Consider the following 6,316-nt stretch of genomic DNA (forward strand, 5'->3'; position numbering starts at 1 on the left):
TGTGGCAGAAATCATCTGTGTCCGTCTGTCCAGGCAGACTAATCAGCAGCTGAACATGTTCCAGCCCTCTCACCTGCAGGCAGCAACAGCAAGGGGAAAGTGAAAGAGTTAAGCAGAGAGACTGAGCCCTGGCTGAGAAATGGAATCATTAGTAACAGGATGTTCTGGCAGGAAGGAGAAGTTTCAGTCCTGTGTAAACGCCTCTAGAGGACTGATCAACTACAGCAGAAATATCCCAATGTGATCATCTACCTGGGACTGGACCATTCTTATCTTGTGTCTCAGAATGATATAATGTGGCAGCTGATCCTCCTCCCTGGGATAGTTTGTGTCTCTTTGCTTTCCAGTCTTTTGTCCCACAGAGGCAGGATATTTTTTGTTTCTCCTGTTTCTCGAATTGAATCAAACTGCGCCCTGGCCACTTTTTAGCTCATTGTCCGGATAGCAAATGTTTTAAATTCTGATACTTGCTTTCTGATTAGTTTCTGATTAATATAGGGAGCTGTGAAATAGAGAGACTAAATTGAAACAATTCCCCCCATGTGGCAACTCAAAACCACAACTCTAATTCGAAGAGGTGCATATTCTACCAACGGAGCTTACCCTTAGTTATCGGCTGAAAGTTGACACATGACAACGGTTTGGGAGCACTCTCGCTTTCGGTCAGTCTCAGGGAGTGATTCCAGAGCTGCAACAGCTGCTCAGAGCGAATCATTGATTCTCCCCACTTGGGTACTTCCCCTTCTGTCACATCTCCCAAGATCTCTCTCTGATTTTTACATGTCAACACTTTAGCAAACACAAGTTACTCCCGGATTCTTTGCTCTGATGGGGTCTTTGCTGATTCATGCTGGTTTATCTTTGGGGGAAATGTGTGTAACTCAAACTGTAGTAAAGAGGGCAAAAGTCCGGTCAGTTTCCCCAGCGCCGAGATGTTCCCAGGGAGACGCTGCGGAGCACAGAGATTAGGGGTATACTTCACATTGCCCCAGGGACTGAAAGAGGGATGTTTATTTCACTTTAGCCTGTTATTTAGAGGAATCGGTGATTTTTTAAAAACAAGATTAAAAATCACGTAACCTTCTTTGATCAGACTTAAACATTTACTCTCACCTTATTTTTGCCTCACTAAGAAAAAACTGACTTTTTGGGGTGTTTTGTTCTCCCAACTGAACTAGTAGTAGGCTGGGATAGCAGGCAGCTGCAGGAGGGATGTCAGCAGAGTGGTGTGTGTGTGTAAGCATCTAGCATTTGAATGTGTCCAACCCTCCTTGAGATTCACTAAATTGAGAGAGGGGAGGTGGCCCTAGCTCTGGAATAAAGCTAAGCAGAGCAATATTTAAAGAGAGGGATATTTTAAGTCTATTTCATAAAGTGCTCAGACACCGCTCGGCATGACCACAACGTCCTGTCTTGGAGGAAGAAGGGACCATTCCCGCACGAATGGAAAGCCAGATCCTGTTCAGCAGAGAGGTGATCTCAGGCTGTAAAGAAATAAACAGCCTCCACTGACAGGAAACAAAACAAGCCTTTTCAGAGGGTGGTAGAGATGGAAACCCAACAGTGTTTTACAGACAAAGCATGTACTCTGCCACTGAGCTATATTCTCTACATATCCTGAGGTGCTCAGATCCTTAAAACGAGAGCCTGCACATATGCCTGTTTCCCTGTGTCAGAGCCAGAATTGCAATCACCCCTCCATCAGTAGATGATGCTTGAGCAGTTTGCCGTATCTGTTCACAGTAGCAGCCCTTTTACTAGCATGCTGTGCCAGGCACGATGACCCCCACCCCTGCCGCGGGAAATACTCCCTGAATTCCCTTTCATCCGCCCAAGAAATGTGTATAAATTTATGTTTGGTTCTCAGAGAAATAAACATATCTGTCTGTGAACAGAGGAGAGTGAGTTCAATCTCTTTTCATTATCAATGTGCAGACTAGCAGTCTATTATTTCCTATTTCTGGTGTTCTGGAGCCATGACGTAGCCATTTCATGTCACTCCCTTTTATTAAAAAATGGTGTTTTTCACAGAAAAAATATTTTCCTTTTAGAGACAGAAGCAGTGTATTTAAGCTACAGAAGTAAAGCAAATTCCCCATTCTGATGCCACAATCCTGGAGAGAAATAGGAACACATGCACACGAATGCAGAGGCACAACTTTCAGCATTACTAACAGATCCAAGGGGGAAATCTAGGCTCTCTAAGTTCTAATTTTCACTTCTTTTTCATAACATTATTTTTTATAATAATGCATGTCAATTGATCCCTGTGTGGATATGTAAGTGTATAGAAAAGCTTCAATGGGTGGTCCAGTGAATTTTATATATGTGTCATGTCACCACCACTTAGTAATATTTTCTCTCCAGTTCCACAAAAAGCAAATGTATTTGCTAGAAGATTTGTGAGGAATATTGCTCTTTATATTGAGTGGTGGAATTTGGAAATGGATATATTCCATGTTGTAAAGTGCAGTGAAACAAAAAGCTGCTTCAAGGTGGATTTGAATGGCCACCTAAAGATTGCTCGTGCCTAGGACCTGCAGTATTTCACTCTACCATGTGAATGAGCAGAGGAGAATAGTAACTGTATCATCTCAACTATGTTGTGTGAACATGTATATTTCTGGACTCTGAATCCAGCAGTGCTAGCCCAAATCTAGTGGGACCTCAAGATGTCTAGTTTCTCTCTTTATATTATAATTTTGTAGCCTTGTCAGGCTCTTATTTACCAATTTGTATTAAAAATTGTTTTATTTTAATTTCTTTCCTTTAATTCCCTCTCCCTTTTGATAATTTGATCATTATTATTGTAACATAAAAGGAATATGGAGCAGCAAAAAATCAACACAAAATTTTCATTGCCCTACTCTCCCCAATCATGCAGAGGAGTATAGTACAAACACCTCATGGAGCTGGAATACAGCACTGAAGATAATGAGGTACAGAGGCATGTTCCCAAGGTTGGTGTCTTTCTCAAATGACACAAGGGAGACACTTACTGTAAATTCCATCTCCTCCAGATCCCTGCCATGTATATCTCATTATATTAATAAGTGAAATTAAACCAATTTCAGGAAAAGGTGAAAAAAAAAGCTACTGGGGGTGGGGGAAAGAGACTGAACCCAGAGCAATTGTTTGGAAGACAGTTTTGCTTACCACTATACTGCCAACGTGGAGAAAGCTACTCTCCTGAGTGCCATGGCAGGTCTCAAAATGTAACTAATCAGGGAATTGTCATCAAATGGGTCTGTTTCTAGTGGGGTCCCACAGTAATTGCTTCTTGGCCCTATGCTATTTAATATCTTTATCAGTGACCTGGAAGGAAACATGAACTCATCACTGATAAAGTTTGAACATGACACAAGAATTGGCGGAGCGCTAGATAATGAAAAGGACTGATACCTGGTGATCTGGATCTGTTGGTAAACTGGGCGCAAGCAAACAATATGTGTTTTAAATTAACTAAATGTAAATGTACACATCTGGGAAAAATACATCTGGCTCTGAAAAAGATTTGGGGTCTTCATGGATAATCAGCTGAATGTGAGCTGGTCTGAAGAAGAGCTCTGTGTAAGCTTGAAAGTTTGTCTCTCTCACCAGCAGAAGTTGGGCTAATCAAATATATTACCTTATCCACCTTGTTTCTCTAATATCCTGAGACCATCCTGGCTACAACAACACTGCTAACTTGATGTCATTGACAACAGAGCTCTGTTTAGCTCGAGGACAGTACTGGCAACACCTTCCCCCTGCCTGTTTGCAATTTAGTGACTCTCAGGAAAGTTCTCATACAGGTGCCTCTTGGGTGCAGCTGGTGATACATCCCTCTCAGAGAGGGCAGTGCTTTTCTTTTCTTCAGAGGCAAAATGGGGTAGTTTGGGACTACATGGAATAAAAACATTTCCAATTCCATCCGTTAGTGGGAGTTCGTATTGGCTTAAAAAAAATAAAGGAGAGGCATATTCCCATGGGGGGGAAGGACCCTCAAACCCACAGGCCTGAGAATAAATGCTTCATGGGTTACCAGCTGAACTATCCAGTCACTGCGGTTCATAGTCCAATAGCAAAATATTGATCTGAAAATAACTCTTTTTAATGCTAAAGGCTTAAGGTTCAAACTGGACGAGGGAATCAGTTCTCCTCAGCATTTGGCCATGTCCCCCTTCTCACATTAGCCAAGAAAGCTCTTGTGGTTTTAAAAATTAATTTCTTTTTCAAATTGCCTCATCTCTTTAGTAAATCTGGTTCCCCCTCCAGGCCATTCACAGACACTTTACTGGTCCACTGTCATTCATCTTAAGCACAGGCTGCTCCTTTTGCTTCCTGCCTGCATGGGGAGAGTCACTATTACCAAGACAGTGGAGTTAAACCAATTCTCAACCTGGTTGCTGTTCTGAGGCCTTCACCCTTTATGGTGCCACCAGGTGATCATTTAATTTCTCTCCTCGATTTTACACAGAAACACAGATGAACAGCATATTTCAGATGGCCTCAGGGGCTGGAGCAGGGATGTTGGTGGGAGGTGACTGGCATCTCCATGTGACATTGACCTCTAAGGAAGTCATGTGGAGATAGTTTAACCAGCGCAAAACTGCAAAGAATGGGGCAGGCAGACCCCTAAATACTGGTGGTTTTTCTTCCATGAGATATACCAAGCCAGCAACAAACAGCTTCTGATCATCTCCCTGGTTATTCAGAAGATAAAAATACAGTTCCCTTAAAGTCACCCACCCCCTCTAAGTGGTGCCAGTTCTGATCCAGCCCGAGGGTGGGGGATTGGCTAGGTCAGGGGGATAGGAGATGGGGCCTTCCCCTCTGAGGGCACTGGCTCTGATCTGACCCCAAGTTGGATGATCTAGCCAGCTCAGAGTAGTGAGGACTGCGATATGGGGCATTTTCCCTCTAGAGCATGCTGTCTCTGCTCCAACCACAGAGCAGAGGAACGGGCTGGCCTACAGAGGTGTGTGGAATAGATATGGGGCCTTTCTCATCTAGGGGTGCCAGCTCTAGTTGATAAATTAAGCATTCATTATTCAAGCCAATGACTATCTGAAATGCATCCAAGGAAAGTCTTTATTCTGTGATTAGGCAATGGAGCTGCCTGCCACATGATTCAAAGCAGGATCTGACATTTGTGTGCATCATAAGAACAAACAGAGACCTGATACAGAGTGGAGGAAATATCTACAGGGCTTTGCCAGGGACCAAGCCAACCCTGAATTGCCTGGTTTTAGGGGAAACTGCCTCTCTGGACAGTTATTCCAGATCTGGCCTCTGCAACAGGTGTGTGCATAAAGGAGATACAGGATTAGAGAACGTATTGATTTGAGGGGGAAGGGCACCTGGGAGTCAGGACTTGTGGGTTCTACATATATTAGGGGAGCCTCCCAGCTACTACAGCAGTGGGAGGAGTCTTATCCCCAGTGCACGGTGAGTGAGGTCACAGCAACAGAACTGGGACTAGAACCCAGGCTTCCTGGCAAGCAGCCCCCCCCGACCTCGCCCACAGGACTCTCCTCGCCGGCCCTGGCAATAGAACCCAGGAGTCCTGCCCCCCTTAGAGGGTGGTGGTTGCGTATTTCACTCTGACAGCCCCGATAGCTGCTTCTCCCCTGTCTAGGCTGTGGGCAGAAGGGGCCTCCAGGGGCCCAGACCCCCCACACTCAGCAGCCTTCTGGTAACACGCCGGAAGGAAGGCACAGGGGGGTCGCGGTGGATCAGCAGCTCCTTGTGGTGCGGAAGGTCGGGGGCTCGGCGGGGCTCTTGAAGCTGCTGAGATGCGTCATGGGGGCACTGCCCGCTCCCCCTTACCTCAGCAGTCAGGTACCGCACCAGCTGTGCCCCCGGAGGACTCCTCAGAGCTGGGAAATACCAGCCCAGATACACCCAGCCCATCCAGCCCATGAGAGCCAGCATGGGCAGCAGCAGCAGCAGCAAGGAGGCCAGGTAGAGCACCAAGCGCAGCAGGCAGCAATGAGCTAGCAACCAGCGGCCCCACTGTGGGCCCTCCCTGCCCTGCTGACGCCCAGCCATGGGCATCACTGGGGGTGGAGTGGGGCACCTGCAGAGGGGGAGGCCCGATCAGAGGAGGTGACTGGTGGCAGGGGATAATGTGCAAAGGGCTGGGATGAAAAAGGGGTGAGGAAATAAGGGGGGTGGTGGGAATCATGAGGGTGCTGGGGGGCACTGGAGGTGCTGGGGATGTGTGTTCTAGGGCAGTAGAGGGGAGCACAGGAGTAGTTGGGGGAAGAGTGGTGGAGGGAGCAGTAGTGGGGGGCACAGGGGAGGTTGGGGGCAGGGTGGTGGAGGGGGCAGT

The 6,316-nt window shown here is 46.4% G+C and overlaps 1 pseudogene; it reads right to left on the minus strand.

Moving 5' to 3' along the window:
* Positions 1-5,557: 5,557 nt before the first annotated feature.
* On the minus strand, positions 5,558-6,310 carry LOC137149780 (platelet glycoprotein Ib alpha chain-like; annotated as a pseudogene).
* Positions 6,311-6,316: the final 6 nt, after the last annotated feature.

Source organism: Emydura macquarii, unplaced genomic scaffold (genome assembly GCF_026122565.2).
Source record: "Emydura macquarii macquarii isolate MOO-44397 ecotype Brisbane River unplaced genomic scaffold, CSIRO-AGI_Emac_v2 contig_827, whole genome shotgun sequence".
NCBI lineage: Eukaryota > Metazoa > Chordata > Testudines > Chelidae > Emydura > Emydura macquarii.